At 35.9% G+C, this 23,192-nt stretch overlaps 1 long non-coding RNA gene across 2 annotated transcripts in view; it reads left to right on the top strand.

Annotated features, from left to right (window-relative positions):
- The window catches only part of LOC117034027 (uncharacterized), a 329,606-nt gene extending 306,724 nt beyond the window's left edge, over positions 1-22,882 (top strand). The window contains exon 4 of one of the 2 annotated variants that reach the window (XR_004425001.1): positions 22,805-22,882. This is a non-coding gene — a long non-coding RNA (uncharacterized LOC117034027). The remainder of the gene's footprint in view (positions 1-22,804) is intronic. The other variant, XR_004425002.1, reaches the window with a different exon arrangement.
- Positions 22,883-23,192: the final 310 nt, after the last annotated feature.

Below are 23,192 nucleotides of genomic sequence, written 5' to 3'. Positions count from 1 at the left end.
ATTTATTCAAAGCAAAAGCCAGATAAGCCTGCTGGTCAAAATACACCGAAAAGTCTTTCTGTTTCCTACATACTGATGTATTTTTTATTCTTGTACTTAACCTCTAGACAGAATTTTTTTAAGTGGTAAGAGTATAATTGACTTAATATTGCTTAATGTAACTAAGTGAAGTAATTAAACTTATGTGATAGTTTCATGCCCAGCAAGGAACACCTATATAGCTTGCACTAGCATGTTATCCTCCAACCCATAAACATCCATTTAATTAAATCCTCTTAAGATTATTTCATCAGCATTTTGTAACTCCCACTATGTAGATGTTGAACATGTTTGTTATATTTATTTCTAAATATTTCTTTGGGGTGATAGTAAACAGCATTGTGTTTTTTGTTTTGGTTTCTATCTGTTTGATGTTAGTATACAGAAGCACAGTTGAATTTTATATGTTGATCTCATATGATGTAACTTTACTAAACTTATTACTTTAGGAGCTTTTATGAAATTTAATGGAGGCCACTTTGTCTATTTTTTTCTTTGATGACTATGCATATGGTGTCACATCCAAAAAGTCACTGTAAAATCAAGAGCTGTGAAGTTTTTGATCTGTGTTTTCTTTTAAGAATTTTATACTGTTAGATCTCACACTTATGTCTGATCTACTTTTAGATGATGTATGCATGTGGTGTTAGAAAAGGGTCCAACTTTATTCTTTTGCACGTGAATATCCAATTTTCCCAACACAGTATTTTGAAAATATTGTTCTTTTCCCATTAAATAATTTTAGCATGCTTATCAAAAATCATTTGACCATGTACAAGGCTTGACAATTAAGTTTGTAAACTTGTTGCAACGATGTTGCTAACCTTTTTTTGATATCAGAGGGATTATTCATTATGAATTTGTACTAAATGAGCAAACAGTTAACCAAGTTTACTATTTGGAAGTGTTGAAAAGGCTGCATGCAAAAGTTAGATGACCTGAACTTTTCACCAACAATTCACGGCTCTTACATCACGACAATGCACCAGCAGTCTATGAGGCAGTTTTTAGCCAGTAAACAAATAACTGTATTGGAGCACCCTCCCTACTCACCTGATCTGGCCCCCAATGACTTCTTTCTTTACCTGAAGATAAAGGAAATATTGAAAGGAAGACATTTTGATGACATTCAGGACATCAAGTGTTATATAATGACAGCTTGGATGGTCATTCCAGAAAAAGAGTTCCAAATTGCTTTGATGAATGGACTAAGCACTGACATTGGTGCATAACTTTCCAAGGGGAGTACTTCGAAGGTGACCATAGTGATATTCAGCAATGAGTTATGTAGCACTTTTTCTAGGGTGAGTTCACAAACTTCATTGTCAGACATTGTATATAAGGCTTTATTTCTGGTTTCCCTATTGAATTCCATTGGTGTATATATCTGTCTGTCTTTATGCCAGAACAACACAGACAGTTTTGATTACCATAGCTTCGTAGTAAGTTTTGAAATCAGAATGTGTGAGTCTTTCAGCTTTATTTTCTTTATTCAAAATATTCTTGGTTATTTGGGATAATTTGTGATTCTACATGAATTTTAGGATCGAATTCTCCATTTCTGCCAAAAAAATTGCCATTGGGATTTTTATATGGATTGCATTGAATCTGTAGCTCAACTTCAGTAATATTGACATCTTAATATTAAGTGTTATAACATAAGGTAGATTTTGATGTATTTATATTTTACTAAATTTCTTTTAGCAATGTTTTGTAGTTTTCACTGTGAAAGTCTCCTAAGTCTATGGTTAAGTTTATTCCTAAGCTTTTATTCTTTTCATGCTATTTAAATGAAATTGCTTTATAATGTCCTATTTAGAATGTACATTGTTAGTGTATAAAAATGCAACTTATTTTTGTGTGTTCACTTTGTATCCTGGTAATCTGTTTAATAGATTTATTAGTTCTAAGTACTTTATTGTGATGTGTGTGGCATCTTTAGAGTTTTCTATATATAATTTATTATCATCTGCAAACAGAGATAATTTTACTTCTTTTCAAATTTAGGTGCCATTTTATTTATTTTATTTGCCTAATTTCTCTGGCTAGAACTTCCAGGACTGTGTTGAATAGAATTGGTGAACAGGCATCCTTACTTTGTTCCTTATCTTAGAGGGAAAACTTTCCATGTTTCAACATTGACTATGATATTTGTTATGGGAATATATAAACTTTATTTTGTTGAGTTAGTTTCCTTCTATTACTAGTTTGTTGAGTATTTTTATCATGAAATTATATTGAATTTTGTTAAATGTTTTTTTTCTACACCAATTGAGATGGTCATTTTCCCCCCTTCCATTTTATTAAACAATCTTTTTGTTCCAAGAATACATCCCTCTTAGTCATGGTGTAAAATTCTTTCAATATGCTGCTGAATTTGGCTTACTGATATTTTGTAGGGTTTTTGTATTATTGTTCATAAGTGATATTGGTCTATAATTTTCTTGTGTTTTTGTTTGGCTTTGGTTATCAGGGCAATGCTGGCCTCATAGAATGAAGTATTCCTTTATCTTAAATTTTTTGGAAATGTTTGAGAAGGATTAGCATTAGTTCTTTTCTAAATATTTAGTAGAATTTATCATAAAAGCCAAGGGCTTTTTTATAACCAGAGAATTTTTATTAGTGATCCAATTTTCCATACGTCTTATAGATCTATGCAGATTTTCTATGTTTTAAATTAAATTTGAACTAAAAAAGAAAAAAAAAAAAAACAGTACACCCATTTCTCCCACATCCCACCCTTGACCTCTGCTAACCACTAATCTGTTCTCTGTATCTATAAGCATCTGTTCTCTGTACCTGTATATATCTATCTATCTAGATATCTATGTCTATAAAAGTATATATAGCTATATCTATGTCTATAGACATAGACATAGATATAGATATAACTATATCTATTTATTTATCTATCCATCATCTATCTAGTATCTATCATCTATCTATCTATCTATCTATCTATCTATCTATCTATCTATCTATCTATCTATACAGAGGTGCCAAAAATTATATACACATTTGTTTTTTAAACATTTGTTTATTGTAAATATGTTTTTCCAGGAACCATCAGCTCCAAGTCAAGTAGTTGTTTCAATCTAGTTGTGGAAGGCACAGCTCATGTGTTCAAGGCCCATGTGGGGATCAAAGCTGCAACCTTGTTGTTAAGAGCATGGTGCTCTAACCAACTGAGCTAACCAGCCGCCCCTGTATACACATTTTAAGAAATGAACAAATCATATTGAAAGAATTTAAAAATATATATTGGAGAACCAAAAAAAAAATGTAATGCTTAAAATGTGTATACAATTTTTTGGCACCCTCTGTATATGTATATGCACATGTATATATGAAGGTCAGACAATTAAGTTCGCAAAGTCATGCTAGAAAAAGTGCTACATAACTCATTGCTGAATATCACTAAGATCACCTTCGAAGTACTCCACTTGGGAAGCTATGCACCAATGCCAGTGCCTTGCCCACCCTTCAAAGCAATTTGGAACTCTTTTTGTGGAATGGCCATCAGAGCTGGCATCATATTACCCTTGATGTCCTGAATGTCATCAAAATGTCTTCCTTTCAATATTTCCTCTATCTTCGGTTAAAGAAAGAAGTGATTGGGGGCCAGATCAGGTGAGCAGGGAGGGTTTTCCAATACAGTTATTTGTTTACTGGATAAAAACTCCCTCATATACAATGCTGTATGAGCTAATGCATTGTCAGATGCAAGAGCCATGAATTGTTGGTGAAAAGTTTGGGTCATCTAACTTTTTCATGCAGCCTTTTCAGCACTTCCAAATAGTAAACTTGGTTAACTGTTTGTTCAGATGGTACAAATTCATAATAAATAATCACTCTGATATCAAAAAAAAGAAAAGCAACATTGTTGCAACAAAGTTCTTGAACTTACTTGTCAGACCTCGTGTGTGTGTGTGTGTGTGTGTGTGTGTGTGTTTGTGTGTTTATACTGGAGGTGCCAAAAAAATGTATACACATGACTTGTATTCATCTTTTGTTATCAGTATATATTGAGTATTACAATTATAATACAATTTTTTCCTTTCTTAAAATGTGTATACTTTTTTTTTTATTAGAGTTTATTGGGGTACAATTGTTAGTAAAGTTACATAGATTTCAGGTGTACAATTCTGTAATACATCATCTATTTATCACATTGTGTGTTCACCACCCAAAGTCAGTTTTCTTTCCCTCACCATATATTTGATCTGATTTACCCTCATCTACCACCTCCCTCCCCACTTACCCTCTAGTAATCACTAAACTGTTGTCTGTGTCTATGAGTTTTTGTTTCTTCATTTGTTTGTCTTGTTCTTTTGTTGTTTTCAGTTTTATATACCAAATATCAGTGAAATCATATGGTTCTCTACTTTTTCTGTCTGATTTATTTTACTTAGTATTATAATCTCAAGATCCATCCATGTCGTCTTTTAATGGAATGTATATACATTTTTTTGGCACCCTCTGTGTGTGTGTGTGTGTGTGTGTGTGTGTGTGTGTGTGTGTTTCCACATATGAGAGAGGTCATATGGAAATTTATGGTAATTGTCTTTCTCTGTCTGTCATATTTTATTGAGCATAATTCCCTAAAGGTCCATCCATGTTATTATCTCAAATGGCAAGATTTCATTCTTTTTCATGGTTGAATAAACTCATGTAATTACAATTTCTTTATCCATTGATGGGCATTTAGTTCGCTTTCATATCTTGGCTATTGTTAACCATACTTCAATGAACATGCATATATCTTTTTCAATTATAGATTTTGTTTTCTTTGGATAAATACCCAGAAGTGAAATTGCTGGATCATGTGGTAATTCCAGTTTTAAACTTTTAGGGGAACCTCCATACAATTTTCCACAGTGGCTGTGCCAATTTACATTCCCACCAATAATATACTAGAGTTCCCTTTTCTACACACCCTCACGAACACTTATTCCTTGCTTTTCTAATAATAGCCATTCTAACAGTTTGAGGCAATATCTCATTGTGGTTTTGATTTGCATTCTTCTAATGACTAATGATTTTGAACATCTTTTCATGTACTCGCTGGCCATCTGTATATATTCCTTGGAAAAATGTTTATTCATATTTTTTGCCCATTTTCAAATGGACTATTTGTTTCTTTGCTATTGAGTTGTTTGAGTTCTTTACATAGTTGGATATTTCATGCTTATCAGATGTATGATTTGCAAATATTTTATCTCATTTTTTAGGTTGTCTTTTGATTTTGTTGATAGCTTCTTATGCTGTGAAGAAGATTTTCAGTTTGATGTTATCCCACTTGTTTCTTATTGCTTTTGCTTTTGGTGTTAGATCCAAAAATATCTTCGCTAAGGCCTATTTCAAGGAACTTACTGCATATGTTTTCTTCTAGGTATTTTATGGTTTCAGGTCTCACATTCAATTCTTTAATCCATTTTAAGTTAATTTTTGTAGATGGTGTCAAATAGTGGTCCAGCTTCATTCTTTTCCAACACCATATATTGAAAAGACTGCTCTTTCCCTATTGCATGTTCTTGGATCCAGTGTCATAATTTAGTTGACTGTATATATGTGAGTTTAATTTTATGGTATTTATTCTATTCCACTGATCTATGTTTCTGTTTTTATGCCAGTATCATGCTGTTTTAATTATTATATCTTTGTAATCTATGTTGAAATAAGGTAGAGTTATGATTCCAGTTTTTCTATTTCTTTGTTTTTCTATTTCTTTGTGATTTGGTCTTAGTAAGTTTTGTATGTCTAAGAATTTTTAATTTCATCTGGATTATTCAATTTTTAAAAAAAAATTTTTATTGGGGAATGTTGAGAAACAGTGTGTTTTACCAGGACCCATCAGCTTCAAGTCAAGTTGTCCTTAAATTTAGTTGTGGAGGGAACAGCTCAGCTCCAATTCCAGTCGCCATTTTCGATCTTTAGTTGCATGGGGTGCAGCCCACTATCCCATGCGAGAAGTGAACTGGCAACCTTGTTGTTAAGAGCTCGCACTCTAACCAACTGAGCCATCAGGCCGCCCCAATTCAACTTTTTTGACATATGATTGTTTATAGTACTTTCTATAATCTTTTTTAGTTCTGTAAATTTGACAGTGAAGTCTTTATTATCTCCTTTCTTCTGTTAGCTTTGGAATTATTCTGTCCTTCCCTGCCTAATTCCTTAAGTAAAGTTAGGCTGTTGATTTGAAATTTTTGTTATTTTTTAAGGTAAGAGTTTGCAACTATAAACTTTCTCCTTAACATTATTTTCCATGTGTTTTATAAATTTTAGTGTTTTGTGCTTTTGTTTATATTCATCTTTATGTATTTTCTAATTACCCTTGTGATTTCTTTGAACTATTAGCTGTTTAAGAATGTGTTGTTTAATTGCCACAAATACGTAATTTTCTAAATTGTTTCCTTCTTAATCATTTCTAACTTTATTCCATTGTGGGCACAGAAGATGCTTTGTATGATATATGTTTTTCAACATCTAGTAGGACTTAATGCATGGCCTAACATATGATCTATCCTGGAAATTTTCCATTTATACTTTAGAAGAATGTGTAACTATTTTTGTTTGTATGTTTATTTTTGGTAGTGTTCTGTATATGTCTGTTAAATCTACTTAAGTTTATTGTGTTGTTCAAGTCCTCTATTTCTTGTGGCAGGCCAGCCGCCACAAATCGAACAGTACCTGAATGGGGGAGTGGGAATGAAAAAAGACAGTCACACAAAATGATGATGCAGCCGGTCTTCAGTGATCCTGAAGCTCGGAGTTTACTTTCCTTTACCAATTTAAACCACCTGTGTACGTGCAGCTTAACAATCACGAGTGTGCATTACCTCATTGAAAGTAAAATTTTCAACTTTTACATATGAACTACAGACTCACTGAAACTTTCCCAAAGTCATTATCTCAATCACAAAGCCCACCAATTACCCTGATAATCATCAGTGATCTGTGTCCGGGAACTGGCCGTTCCCACCTCATTCCTTAGCAGCTTGCAAGCACCCTCCAATTGCAGGCAGAGACAATGCCTCAGGAACTAAAACTGAGCCAGTCTGCAAGGCTTCAGAATATACAAGAAATCATGGCTCCCCACATCTCCCCCTTTTTTATTTTATAGGAGCAAAACCCATCCGGCTAGGATAGCGAGGTGACAGCGCCTGACTTAGGTGTCTCGGGACGCCGACTTCAACTTACCCGTCCTTGGAACTTATATTTTATAATACAAGCCCTGTCTTAGGTGTTGAAGTGGTACCTAAGTACAACCCGTCTTTGACTATCCTGTCCCTCTGAATGCTCGGGGAGGAAGGCTCAGGGCTTTGTCTTAAGTTCAAGCTGATGGATGTCAGCTCGCAAGTCTAACATCCTGCTGATGAAACATTTGATGAGAATGGGGAAAAGGCACAGAACCAAACAGACACAGATGCCCAATGTAAGAAAAATCATAACAGAATGGGTAATATGAGGCATAGATGGCATAACATTTCTAAGAACATCAATAAACTCAGAAGCAGCCTGGGCTGCATCAAATTTCAAGGGTTCAGCTTCTCTCATATTTTGAATTTCATCATGAAGCCGAAACATATCTAAAGACACATTAGCATCATGCCAAATTCCTTGAAGATGTAAACGAACCCGATTCCAATCATATTGACTATTATTATACCTTTTAGAAGTAACACATATCCAATGATATTCTGAATGACATTCTAAATAAGATTTAACTTTTATACTCTGAATCACATCTCCCATATACTGAACCGTATCATAGAGGGCATTCACCTTTTGTTCTAATTTCTCATTAATAGCTTCTTGGGTCCCTAAAGCCAAAGTAACATTTTTTGAAAGAGTATTAACATATTGAGCATTTTGAATAGTCTGAGAAAGGGCCACAGCTGCTGTAGCAGCAGTTGCAATAATAGTAACCAAAGCCATAACTCCTGCTATGAGAAGTCCAATGAACCGCTTCTGTCTACTCAAAGCATACTTAGTTTCTTTGAAAATCTGTAAACTTCTTTCAGCATACCAAGGTCCAGAGATATTAACAGGAAGCATAACAAAAGATGGTTGTTTAAGTATCATAACATTAGTTCCTAATGGTACCCAAGAAATACAATTTGCTAAAGAACAATTACTACAGGATACACTAAATTGATTTCCTACAAAATGTACATTAATATTTCCAATCAAAAATGCATAAGGGGAAGGAACACAAGCAGATACATTAACAGTCTTAACGACAGTGGTCCAATCTCTAGTCCCATCTTGTAAATCAGTCACCTGACTGCAGGGAGTGCCTGATTCACAAAACTTTCCAAATGTTGTTTTATGTGTCCATCAGAAGGCAATCCTAGGGCATGAGTATCATTGACATAGACTGGAATCTCAGGACCTTCCCATACAGCAGGGTGGAGGATTGGTGGATCAGGAACATAGGCCCAATACGTCTGGTCTTCTTCTGCATTGCTGAGGGTCATCAATGTCATCAGCAGGTAGAGGGTCCACATGTTGCACCAATCATTCTGGCAGCCACCGAGGGCCCTCTGCATCCTGTGGAAAACACAAACATGTCCTCGGCCCCATATGAGGACTGGATCTGGGCCTTGCCAAGAGCCTGTAAGTGGGTCTTTCCATTTGACCAAAGCCTGAGTGGCAGTAGAAGGATGCCAAAAGCGCTCTGCAGCACTCTTTCCATGGGCATCCAAGGTCAAAAAATTTTGAATAAAGAGAGAATGAGACAGGTAATTATGGGGCGTCAGGGGATACAACTCCCCCTTTTTTATTTTTTGTAAATTGACTTTTAATGTGCCATGAGTGCGTTCAACAATCCCTTGAAAACTTTTTCCATTTATTTTAAGCTGTAAAACTGGCCTATCTCTTTTTATTTCCTGAACCCAATAAGCATCAGAAGAACCAAATCCTTGGTCTCCACGTTCCTGATTTTGTCTATTTTTTCCTATTTTTATATGAGGCAAAATGATTAGCTGAGCAATGCGAGTCCCAGCAGGTATAGCTGAAATGTTTAAAGGTGAATGGGTCATAATTTTAATTTCTCCAGTAAAGTCCTCATCAATAACTCCCCGGGAAACATGAATCCCCTTCATAGTAGTGCTACTTCTTTCTAATAATAAACCTACAGTTTTTGGTGGTAATGGCCCAAAGATCCCTGTGGGCAACGCTTGCATTCCCATCTCGGGAGTTAATACGATGTCGGTGGTGGAACACAAGTCCAATCCTGCGCTGCCTGAGGTGGCCCTGAATATATCTGTGATGTATTTCCTCTCAGGGACCCGTTCCCTTTTTGTCCCTGTATCTGCTCCGGAATTTGCAGTGCCCCATAACATTGTTGATTCGGGGCTTGGGGCTGGCCCCTCACCCAGTTTCCCTGGATGGGTTTTCCATCTTTATCTGTCTTAGACTTGCATTCATTAGCCCAATGCTTTCCTCTCCTACATTTAGGGCATATATCTGGCGGCTTTTTTGTGGGAGCTGTTGAATTCTCGGGCTCGGCTTTGCGAGGGCATTGAGCCTCTCGATGTCCCAATTTTCCACAAGTAAAACAAGCCCCAGAACGACTCCCTGCATGGAGTTTTGCCTGTTGATACATTACTTCTTTTATAGATTTTCCTTGTAAAGCTGCAGCTAGGGCTATACCTTGAGAAAAAGACGGTCCCACATCTGAGCACAAACAGATAAAATCAGATAAAGTTCCTTTCTTTCTAAACGGTCTAATAACCGCTTGACAAGCAGAATTAGCATTTTCATAGGCAAGCTGCATTATGAAAGACTGAGTAGCAACTGACAGACTGAAAGTCCGCCCTGCAGCTGTGCTGAGGCGAGACACAAATTCCTGGAAAGGCTCATCTGCGCCTTGTCTTATTTGTGAAACATGTTCTTCCTTACGGGAGGTGTCAGGCAGCATTCGCCAAGCATCTTTAGCTGCTGTGGCAGTTTGGCCATAAGCGCCTGGAGCAAATCCCATTTGATTTCTTAGGTCAGCATACATGCCTTCTCCTGCTAGCATATCAAAAGTAATAGGGATCTGTCTTAAGGCATTCTCATTGGCCTTCTTTTTGCAATTCTCATAAAATTCTGATTTCCATAAGAGATAATCGCCTCCGGAAAGGCAAGCATGAGTAATATGCTTCCAGTCCTCTGGAGGAGTAGCCTCACTGGATAAAGCATCTAAAATTGCCATGGTGAAAGGGGCAATAGGACCGTACTGTGCGCAAGCTTCTTTTAATTCCTTTACTTGCTTCCACTGAAAAGGTCTCCATTCTCTAATCCTGTTTCCTACCTGATCAGTTCTTTCAATAAGAGGATATACTCCAAATTGTTCCGTAGACTCCCCATTTATGAGCCTCCTCACAAGCCATTTGAAGAGGGGAGCGCACAACAGAATCTGAACCTGGCTTAACATAACCTGGCGGAAGCTTAGTAAACATGTTCCAAATCGGTGGCTGCGGTGGTGGCAGCGGAGGGTCCCACTTACGGGGCTCCTCAGGAGGCGGTGTAGAAGGACTAATTATGGGGGGTTCTTTACCCCGAGGATCCCACTGATTTCTTAAAGAAATCTGGGGATCCAGAGGACAATTTTTTTCACCCACAGCAACTTTGAGCTCGACTAATTATCTCTGGCTAACAGGTTCTTTATTATGCATAGGAGCTTCCTCGGCACAGTCAACCCCCTCCCTTTCTCCCAGCTCTTTATTATGCTTAGAAAGTCCCTCTGCATATCTGACTTCCTCCCCCTCCTCTTTCTCCTCCGGAGAGGCGGCAGATGGAAGAATTTTTTTATTTCCAGCCTTATTTATTTCCAGTTTTATTTTCTCTAGTCTACAGCTCTCACGCTTAAGATTTAAGCAATCTCTGATCAGAGTCCATAACCCGAATGTTTCTATAGGGACCCGCTGAGGTCCTTGGACAATATAATAGTCCTGTAATCATTCTCCAACCTTTGTCCCAGTTTTCAAGCTGACGGTACCTTTATTTGGAAACTTAGGGCAAACTTCCTTTACAAATTCTAAAAATTTACCTAATTGTTCTCTGTTCACCCTGCTGCCACGGGCGGCAAGTAGTTTCTTAAGTCCTCTAACATACAGGTCCTTGCTGCTAGCGTGACCCATTTCTCTTTTCCCTGACTCGGCCCTTCTTTCAAACAAAGAAAAGCAAGCAGATGCCCGTCTGGCCGTGCCCTTTATGGGACCAAATCTGTCTTAACAAAGGCATTTCGGTATAGAACCCCGAACTGGTGGGCAGAAGCCCAATCGCTGTTATGCCGTATGACAGAACCGGAACCTCAGATTAGGGCCCAAACAAGCTCCGTAACACGAAGTCGTGGAGCTACCATTCACTCACACATTCATTCGACCGAGGGGACAGTGCCTTACTCACCCCGCATCCATGAAATAAGCTCCTCAATTTGAGCCGGGCCCTAAGCACGCGGTGTTCCTCACTATTTCCACCCGTATTCAAGTCCCTGTTCGGGTGCCAAGTGTGGCGGGCCAGCCGCCACAAATCGAACAGTACCTGAATGGGGGAGAGGGAATGAAAAAAGACACTCACACAAAATGATGATGCGGCCGGTCTTCAGTGATCCTGAAGCACGGAGTTTACTTTCCTTTACCAATTTAAACCACCTGTGTACGTGCAGCTTAACAATCACGAGTGTGCATTACATCATTGAAAGTAAAATTTTCAACTTTTACATATGAACTACAGACTCACTGAAACTTTCCCAAAGTCATTATCTCAATCACAAAGCCCACCAATTACCCTGATAATCATCAGTGATCTGTGTCCGGGAACTGGCCATTCCCACCTCATTCCTTAGCAGCTTGCAAGCACCCTCCAATTGCAGGCAGAGACAATGCCTCAGGAACTAAAACTGAGCCAGTCTGCAAGGCTTCAGAATAAACAAGAAATCATGGCTCCCCACAATTTCTGTACATATCTTTAATTTTGTTTTCAATCCATTTTGACAGTGAAGCCCAGGTCTAAAACTATTATTGTAGACCTGAATATTTCCCCTTTCTGTCATTTTTTGCTTCATTTATTTTCATGATCAGTTAATAAGTGCATAAATGTTTATAATTAATATATGTTCTTGCTGTATTTAGCCTATTATTAATATATAGTGTGCTTCTTTGTCTGTTGTAAACTTTTTGATTTAAAGTCTATTTTTTCCTTGGTATTAGTATAACAACCATTGCACTCTTTTGGTTACTATTTTCATGGAATAACTTTTTTCATCTTTTTACTTTCAATCTCTTTGTGTTTTTTGATCTAAACTTAGTTCTATTGTAGATAGCACACAGTTGAATCATAATTTTTTTTATCTTTCTGTCCATATCTGCCTTTTGATTGGTAGTTTAATTAATTTACGTTTAAAATAATTACTGTCAAGGGACTTATTTCCATCATTTTTCTGTTTATTTCTATATGCCTTGTAAGGTTCTTTTGCCTCTTATTTCTTACATTACTTTATTCTTTTGTGTTTAATTTATATTTTGTAATGAAAAATTCAGATTATTTTCTGATATCCTTTTGTGTATATTTTATAGCTATTTTATTTGTGATTACTAAGGGATCATATTTAACATTCTAAAGTTGTAACACTCTAATTTCAATTTATACTAGCTTACCTTAAGTAACATACAAAAAATCTGCTTCCTTTTAAAACTATTTATTTATTTATTTTAACATTCAATATTATTTTATATTAATTTCAGGTGTGTGACATAGAATTTAGACATTTATATAACTTACAAAGTGATCCCCCTGACTAGTCTAGGACCCACCTGGCACTATGCAGAGTTATTACCATATTATTGAGTTTATTCTCTATGCTTTACTTTACATCCCATAACTATTTTGTAACTGCTAATTTGTACTTAAGTCCTTCACATTTTCCCCCAAGCCTTCATCCCCGTCCCATCTATCACCCCAATAAATTTAGCACCCATCTGTCACCAGACAGTTATTACAGAATTATTGACTATAGTCCTTATGTTATACCCTACATCCTCATGACTACTGCATAACAACCAATTTTGACTTCTTAATCTCTACCCCTTTTTCACACATCCCAACCCCCCTGCCATCTAGCAACCATGAAAGTGTTCTCTGTATCTATGAGTTTGTTTATGTTTTATTTCTTTGTTTATTTTGTTCTTTAGATTCCACATATAAGCAAAATCACACTGCATCAGTCTTTCTCTGTTTGACATACTCCACTCAGCACAATATCCTTCACGTCCATCCATGTCACTGCAGATGGCAAGAACCCATTCCCATCCATGGCATGCAATATTCCATTTTATATATGTACCACCTCCTCTTTATCCATTCATCCATGGAGGGACACCCAGGCTGCCACCACATCTTGGCTATTTTAAACAATGCTGCAATGAGCATATGGATGCATTTTTCCCGTCACAGTAACTTTTTTTTTTTTTTTTTTTTTTTTTTTTTTTTTGATAAATACCCAAAAGTGAGATTACTGGGTCCTTCTTTGTCTCTTATGGTAGCCTTTGTATTAAAGCCTATTTTGTCTGGTGTAAGTATTGCTGCCTCAGCTTCTTGTTTTTTGCTTTTGTTTCCATTTCATGTAATATCTTTTTTCCATCACTTTGCTTTCAGTCTGTGTTTGCTTTTTGATCTGAAGTGAGTCTCTTATAGGGAGCATATGTAAGGGTTTGTTTTCTTATCCACTGAGTGATCCTGTCTTTTGATTGGAGCATTTAATCCATTTACATTGAAAGTAATTGTTGATAGACATAGAGTTACGCCATTTTATTATTTGCATTTTTTATTTATTTATTTTTTCAATTTTAAAATCCCTCTAACATTCCTTGTAATACTGGTTTGGTGGTGATGAACTCCTTTTGCTTTCTCTTGTTTAAGAAGCTCTTTATTCTATTCTAAATGATAGCTTTGTTGAGTAGTGCAATTTTGGTTGCACGTTCTTGTTTTTCATCACTTTGAATATTTCCTGCCAATCCCTTATGGCCTGCAAAGTTTCTTTGAAAAATCAGCTGATAGTCTTACAGGAGCACCTTTGTAGGTAGCTGATTGCTTTTCTCTTGCTGTTTTTAAGATTCTCTCTTTATCTTTAACGTTTGGCATTTTAATTATGATGTGTCTTGATGTGGGCTTCTTTGGGTTCATTGTGTTTGAGACTCTTTGCGCTTCATGTGCTTGTATATCTATTTCCTTTGCCAGGTTAGGGAAGTTTTCTGTCATTATTTCTTCAAATAGGTTTTCAATTCCTTGCTCTCTCTCTTCATCTTCTGGACCCCTTATGATGCAAATGCTGGTGCACTTGATGTTGTCCCAGAGTCCCCTTAAACTATCCTTAATTTTTGGATTATTTTTTCTGCTCTCATTGGATGTTTTTTGCTACCTTATGTTCTAAACCACTGATTTGATCCTCTGCTTCATCTAATCTACTATTGATTCCCTCTAATGTATTCTTCATTTCCATTATTATATTCTTTATTTCTGAGTGTTTTTTAAAAAATATTTTTTTTATCTCTACTTTTATGTTTCCTATCTCTTTGTTAAAGTTCTCACTGAGTTCACTGAGTATGGTTATGCCCAGTGTTTGGAACTCTGGGTCTGGTAGATTGCTTGTCTTCATTTTGTTTAGTTCTTTTGCTGGAGTTTGTTTTGTTCTTATATTTGGGACATGTTTCTTTATCCCCCAGTTTTGGCTGACTCCCTGTATTTGTTTCTGTGTATTAAATAGGGCTGCTATGCCTCCCGGTCTTAATAGAGTTTCCTTATATAGCAGGTGTTCTGTGGGATCCAATGGTACAGTGTCTCTGGTCACCAGAGCTGAGTGCTCTAGGTGTGTCCCATGTTTGAGTTGTGTGTGCCCTTCTGTTATAGTTGAGCTTTGGTTGCTGTTTACACATCACTATTAGTGACTAGCCCTTGGATTGATTGGCTGAGAGGACTGGCCTTGACCACAGTGGAGGATCTGTGGCTCAGGGGCTGACCCCACACAGCAGGGTTCATTTTAATATGGCTCTGGTGCCTGCCTGGTCTGCCCTTTTTGTGTGTCATTATTGTAGGCAACTGGGTGATTCTCCAGTTTGGTCCAAAGCTGGCTACCAAGCATGCCAGTCCTGGGACCTGCTGGGCAGGGACACCTGGCAGGCCAAGGAGGTGTCCTTCCCAGTGGCCCCTGTGTCCTGCCCAGGGCCCTTTGGTATGAGCCACAAAGCAATCCACAGGTGGCCAGTGCACACACTGGGCTTAGAGGTGCCTTGAGAGGAAAGTCTGTGAACCAAGACTGGCTGTCCCTACTGCTGCTTTACGGCTGCTCAACCAAAGGTATAGGACATGGTAAAACCAGATGCTGCTTGTTTACATTTTATGAATCTTTGAGAGATTTTATGTAAGTCCACAGAATGAGATAAGGCAGGTTGTTTGCACAAGAAAGACACTGGATGTGGCTTGGGTGTGCCCAAAAGTTGGGTAGTGCAGGGTCTTGGGGAATCACTAGTGTGGGACAATGAGATAAGCGAGTTTGATGGAGACTCAGTTATGACACCTGCTTTCCTTTGCACGAGGGTGAGGTTTCAATAAAGAAGCATTGACTCCTGCCCACTCTTTGGATTGGGAGAAAGCTTCCCCTCCAGCCCTCACCCTGAACCTAGACATTTCAGGTCTTCCCCTGTATGTTCCTGGTGCCTTTTGAGCTTCCCCAGTGCTGGAGCTCAGAGTGAGTCTGTCAGCAAGTAGGTCCATGCATGGGCCCTTTAAGAAGAGTGGCTAGGACTGCAACCACCCTCTGGTTAACTCAGCCACAATTATCTCTTGTTTTAACAGCCAGCAGTTACGGGAACTTCTCTCCCCGGCACTATAACCCCCGGCTGGGGAACCTGTGTGGAGTTGAGACTCTTCACTCTTCTGGGGGGGAGGACCGACACAGTCAAGATATCGCTCCCAATTTTTAATGGTTACACATGGGTGTGGGACCAGTGTGCTCCATGTCTTTGCCCCTCCTCCCAGTCTCAACATGGTTTCTTCTGTATGTCCATTGTTCAGCTAGACTTCAGGTAATTGTCAATGATGGTTATTCTGTAGTTTAGTTATTATTGATCTGGTCCTGAGAGGAGGTGAGCACAACATTTACCTACTCTGCCCTCTTAATCAGAAATCCAAGAATCTTCTTCTTTGTACCTCTGTCTCTAACATTTTTGGATGTTGATATAACCATATTATATCTCTGTACATTTAGTGCCCTCATACATAAACTAATAATTATTTTAAGTGCATCAGGCTCTTAAATAGAAAAGAAAATGTGGAATTATAAACAAAATTCCCAATACTAGCTCTTAGACAAATTTTTAAAAAATGCATTAATCTCTTGAACCATGTAGACAACAAAATGTAGAGTTATAAACTGTAGTTGCAATGATACTAATTTTGATAATTACCCATGTATTTACTTTTATTGATTTTTTTTTTTAATGTAACTTCAAATTTCTAATATCCTTTCATTTTACTTTGCTGGAATCCTTTGAGCATTTCATGTACGATGCATCTAGTGGTAATGAAATTTTTTTAGCTTTTGTTTATACAGGATGGTTTTAATTTATCCCTCTCTTTTGAAGGACGTTTGTTAGGTATATAATTCTTGGTTAACAGTTATATTTGTTTATTTATTTTCATTAGCACTTTAGATATATTGCCTACTGCTTTATGACCTCACAGTTTGTGAAATCTGCTTATAATTTTATTGAGTATCTTTTGTATATTATGTGCTCTCTCTTCCTGCTTTCAAGATTCTCTCTTTGTCTTTGGCTTTTATTAGTTTGATTAAAATGTGTCTCACTGTTGGTCACTTTGATTTCATCTTACTTGGAGTTTGCTGAATGCTTTGGATGTGTATGTTAATGTCTTTTGTTAAACCTGGGAAGTACTCAGCCATTTTTCTTTCCAAGTGTTTTATCTGTTCCTTTCTCTCTTTCTTTTTTTTCTTGGACTACCAAAGGCGTATGCTAGTTTTCTAGATGGCGTCCCATAAGTCCCTTAGGCGGTATTTACTTTTCTTCAATCCTTTTCTTTTTTTCTGTATTATCCTCAATAATGTCCATTGTTCTGTATTCAAAATTACTGATTCTTTTTTTCAGCCTGCTCAAATCGGCCTCTCAATCCTGCACGTGAATTTATCATTTATTGTACTTTGCAGCTCTATTATTTTTGTTCGTTTTCTTTTCGTGTTCCTATCTCTTTACCTGTAGTTCCATTTTGTCCATACATGGTTTTCCTGACATTCTCCATATCTTCTTTAGTTCTTTGAGCCTCTTTAAGTCAATCGTTTTAAAGTCTTTGTCTGGTAGATCTGCCATCATTTTTTTTTTTTTTTTCAGGGACAATATCATTTGATTTTTTTTTTTTAATATTGAGTGGGCAATATTTTCCTATTCCTTTGTATGCCTTGTGATTTTTTAAACTAGATCTTTGCATCTAATAATGTTGTCATCCTGGAAATCATATTCCCCCTTCCCTAATTTTGCCTTTTTAAAAATTGTATTTGCTTAGAATTATGTATGTATGTATGTATGTATTTACTTATATTTATTTATTTTTGTGGGCTGTTTCGGCATCAAGGATTATTCTTAGATGTAAACTTAAGGTTTTAGCAGGACTTTTTGAGCCTTTGTCATTTCCTGACCATACACAGTTGCTTTCTAACTCTCATTTTATATGCAGTTGCATTTTTATGTCCTAGTCTTTAATGTCTGATTCCAAAAGGAGTAAAAGAGAAAATGAAGGTGAGAGGAAAGAGCTCTAGCCCTTTTAATCTCCCTAGAAGTCATTTCTGCTGTAGGGGAAAGTGCTTGTCACAATTGGAGAAAGTGTAACAACAATGACTGCCTACTATTTTGTTGTACCTGTGTGATCAGAAATAGTAATCAGTGATCAGAGTGCAGATCCCCAATATTTGTAGGACAGGGTCTTTTTGTCCATCCTGGCTACTGCAAACTATATGGAGGCTGCTCTAGAAAAATGTGCACAGCTGCCTGACACAGGACTAGGGATAGGAGATAGGTTGCTGACTATATTAGTAGCAACAATTAACTGAAATTTACTCTTCAAGTCTTTGCATGGGTGTTGCAAGCCTTCAGTAAACTCCAAAGACCAAAATAACTACAGATTCTGCCAGTGAAATTCTTGTCTATGTTAGGAAACAGATTCCTGGTATTTCCTACTCGGCAATCTTCCATGAATCCTCTCATTTCCCTTGCTTTTTTGAAAAGTGTGCATGTCTAAACCATATGGTGTTTGATTTTCTTGTGTTTTACCCATGTAAAAATAGTATTATACCACAAACCATTTTCAGCTCTTAGTTTTTCTTCATTTAGCATTTTATTTCAACAACTTAAGCATGATCTCTTTGTGGAACTTTGTTAACACATAAAATAGCAGACACCTTGTATACATTTATTCACACTTTGAGGAATTATCAAACTATTTTCCAATTTGTTGCATTAATTTGAAAGAATAAGAAATAAAATTTATGTGGTTATAGTGAAGGATATTAGCAAAGATTTTTGATTTTGCATAATTGTATACAGGTTTGTTTTGTCATGACAGTGATAGAAACAGAAGAGAGAAGAATATTGAGTAATCCACAGACTAATGCCTGGAAGTCTACAAAGGATGTTTTTGAATACAGTAAGGAATATATGTGTAATCAATACTTAAGGATATCAATATAAATGATTTACATAAATATGAGACTTATGAAGGTATCTGTTAAATACATAATTGCATGCATGATTTTTCCAGTTCTGTGGTTGTCTCCCTTAGTGTTTACTGCATAATAAACTATCCCACAGTTTAGTAAATTGAATAACTAGGTCATTATTATTGCTTATGAGTCTATGGGTCACCTGAGAATCCTTTATCTTGGCTTTTGCATGTTTTTATGGCTGACCATGGGTCAGATAAGCACTTTTGCTAAACTCTCAAATGACTAGGACCTCAGATAAAACAGTTAGTCTCCCCTCCATGTGAGCTCTTATCATTCAGTAGGCTATTCTGGGTTTGTCCTTCCCACCAAAAATTTCTGAAAGGAAGTGAAACTATGCCAAGCTTCTTGAACCTTTGTTGCAGTACTACCATATATGTACTTTTACTGTAAGTTACTGACCAAGTCCAACATAGATTTTAGGAATATTTAACTAGACATTTTTGAGATGCTATGAAGTCCATTTGTGAAGGATCTGGATACAATAAAAAGTTAAGACATCACTCTTTTTACAATCTCTATAGTGTTTTTTAAAGATGTCATTTCTTCCTATCTTTATTATCCTGAGCTGATTCTGACAAATTAGTTCATTGCCTTGGCACAGAAATTTTTAAAAAATGTATTCTGAAATGTAACAAAGCCAGTGAAATATCCCTAACATTATTTTTTTATAAATATAAAGGGGGTCAAATATATGGTAATAGGAGGAGACTTGACTTTAGACAGTAAACAAACAATTCAATATATAGATGATATATTATAGAATTGTACACTTGAAACCTACATAACGTAGTAAGCAACGTTATGCCAATAAATTTAATAAAAATTAAAATAAATAAATAAATATTATGAAAATAATTAATTAGAATTATTTTGGGAATTGTTAAAGTAACACTAATAATATTGCTACCTTACTCTTGTAGAGTAGAATGTTTTCCATGTAGTTTGCAACTTGAACACAAATCTTGACCCCTTTGTTTGTAGCATACTACTTTATTCATGTTTTTATCTACCGTGGGAAGTTTAATTTGAGGATGTCACTGTTACAACACACTTTATTTTGTAACAAAAGACTCTGATGTTTGCAGTACAAAAATACAGCTTTCCTTAACTATAACAGGGTCCTAGAGTCAGTTCAGGCAAGAAGTCTTACAGTAGTTCCTCTGACATCAATTATATTAGAGTTTTGTTTGTTTTTTGTAACATTAAAGCTGATAATACTTTTAAAATACTGACAAAAATTCCATTTAAAAAAGTTCTGGGTTGTGAAATTTTTATTGTTCACCAAATGGAAAAAAAAAATTGAAAACACATCAAAATTTATTGCCAGTCAAATAATGATGATTTCGTCTTACAAAGTCTATGCTAATCCCTTGGGTTTAAGCCCAAGTAGTATTTCAACAATGTCTTACCTCATTAAATAATATGCCAGACACAATAATTGTTTTAAATTTTTGTATAGATGAATAGCATTACAAAATACTTTACATTTAATTTATTTAATTTTCTTTCTTTAACTTTTCCATATTTTTTATTGAATCTGTTTTCCTTGGTGATAGTTGTCTTACAGTAATTTCAGTAAATAATCATTTATTTTATGAAAATTCAACATAGAGTATACAGGTAATGCATCTTATTATATTTCTCACTGAATAACAAGTCAGGATTGTATTTTTTAAGTCACATGCAGACTCTTAAATTTCATATTTAAAAAATTTCTATTAAATGCCTAAACCAAAAAATGGAATCAGATTTTTGTTTCTGAACAAAATGGAGTAGAATCAGTTTTGCCTATTTATTCCACTTAAGTATAACTTAAAATCCTAGATATTATATATAAAACATGCATATTAAGACCTAAGAAGGCAGATCAGCCAGGGAACTCAGACTCTGAGGAAAGGCATCATAGTGAAGGCCCTGGGGTTTCTTTTTGGCCTCATATATCCTGGTTGGCAAAAACTTTGAATCCCTCTTTTTTTCTATTTCCTTACATAATAAATAATTAACCTATCTTCTTTAGGTGTCTCTTTAGTAGTTGTAGCAAACTCTGCTTTGAGCTGCCCATTGTTCTAATTTTTATTTGGCTTCTTTGTTTTACTCATAGTATGGTCAAGTTTTAATATCTGTTCCCCTCTGTACCTAGGCAAACCAGGTGTGGGCCAGCTTGAGTAAAGAAGCATTATTCTCTAAGGAATGTTCCTACTCTCATACCTCAACAGTGGTCCTGTGGAACACAAACGTGTTTTGTTGTTTATTTGTTTCTTAATTGGAGAGGTTTGACATATACTTATTATTTCAACCTATGGAATATATTTATAGAAAAAATGTGATTAAGTTAAATTATTCGTTCTTAGAAAACAATTAAAAATAACAAAACAATTAAATTTTATATACAAAACAAGAGTCTTAAATTTTATATATCCTAAGATGCAATGTTGCTAATTGCAGTGCAATTAATATTATTCTTAATTAATACATAATCTTAATTCTTAAACTTATATTAAAAAACAACGTTAATCACATGCAGGGTCTCCCAAGACTGCAGTCACACTGTTGGCCAGGCTGTGTTCTCATACCAAGCTCAGGGTCTTTTTCCAGATTCATTTAAGTCATTGTCAGAATCCAGTTATTTTTGTTTGTAGTACTACTGATTTCTCTGTTTTCATGTTGTGTGTCAGCAACTGGTTGCTCTCAGCTCCTAGCAGCCACTTGTTAAAGAACTTAAGCATGTGGCCTTCTCCCAACAAGGCAGTTTACTTCTTCAAAGCCAGCAGGAGAATCTGTCCCAATTTTAATACCCTATCATTTGTAAGAGCTCCCACTTGACCAAGTCTGACTACCCAAGAGAATCTACCTTAAATTGGTTAACTGAAAATTAACTAATTTGGGAGATTACAACAGCAAAATCAGTTCACCTTTGCCATTTAATGGTGCTTCATCACATAAGTGAAATACATCATAGTCACAAGCTAAGCCCACAGTCATAAAAGATCATACAGAGTCTTCACCAAAGGTCAGGAGTCTAAGAGACATTCCAGAATTATTCCTATCACAGCCCAAAAGTTTATATTCTAGTTTAGGGTTCCCAACTTGCTTAAGGTTCAGGTTTTCCTGGGAAGCTTATTAATATGCTGTATTCATAGGGCTCTGTAGAAATCTGAATCAGACTCAGAATCAGAATATACCTACTGAATCAGATATGTCTTTGATGAACCATACAGGCTACCTTTATGCAGCCAGCTGTATGTCCCTGGAACTTCTCTTGATAAGCATTGCTCTGTTAAATATAACATATCACTTGACGATTATTTCATTAAAGTATAAAAGTATTTTCAAAACTACAATGGAGTTCATGAGATAACAAATAACTTTAATGGGATTATTAAAAATTAAGTGGCAGAGGCAGAGATATCATTCCAACCTCTAGAATTAGTGATCTGTTGCTTAAGTCTTGATTTATAGAGGTCAAACCTCCAACCCTCTACTCTCTCTATATATGAAACTGAGTTAATATCTATGTCTTATTAAAAATAGTAATCACTTCTTGGCATCAAACCAATAGGCAATTCCTCACAACAAAAACTTTTAAATATTACTGATATTTGTAACTTAGAGTCATTCTAAAGGCTGCAGTATTGACAGTTTATATCTCAATGCCAACTACTGGCAGATACAATTTTGGGCAGATTATCAAATATCCTTTGGTACTTCATTTAAAGCCAATCTCCACAAAATGTGTTCTACAAAACTTAATTTTGTGACATTAGCCACTTAGGGAATAATTATTATCTTATTTCAGTCTCTTGATGATTTGCAAGATTTTGAGTTACTCCTAGAAATTAACAAGGAAATGTGGTAAAATTGTATATGATATAAATATAAATTGAATGCATGTCTTCCTATGGATAAAGTGAATAAGTTTTAGTGTATACATTTTATTGTTTCTTTTTTGAATATTCACAAGACTTTTTATTTTTTGCTTTCTGTATCTAGACTATTCGCCAGAATGTTGAGATTGCCAGAGAAGTGAATTCTGAGAAAAAGAGAATATTGCTCTACCTAAACCCAAGTAAGATCATTACTTTTCAATATGTCTTTGTGAGTAAATTAATAAAAAATATTCTTTCTCTACATTTCTATAAGGAAGTTGTTTTCTTCAATATTAAACCTCTTTATATGTCCTTGAACAATAAAAGAACAATTAAAAGAAAATCTGATATGAGGAGGGTAGTAACATTCCAAATGCATGTCAATGTTTAGTAATTAGACTGTATTTGGACATATCTTTCCACCAGATTCATTTAAACTATATTGAATTTATGTTGTTACTTTAGTGAGTATTGTTCAGAGGAATGACAATATTAATCAGTTTTTCAAAAGC

Source organism: Rhinolophus ferrumequinum, chromosome 14 (assembly GCF_004115265.2).
Source record: "Rhinolophus ferrumequinum isolate MPI-CBG mRhiFer1 chromosome 14, mRhiFer1_v1.p, whole genome shotgun sequence".
Classification (NCBI taxonomy): Eukaryota; Metazoa; Chordata; class Mammalia; order Chiroptera; family Rhinolophidae; genus Rhinolophus; species Rhinolophus ferrumequinum.
The sequence above is the reverse complement of the archived record's forward strand: the minus strand, read 5'-3'. Positions and strand labels throughout refer to the sequence as shown.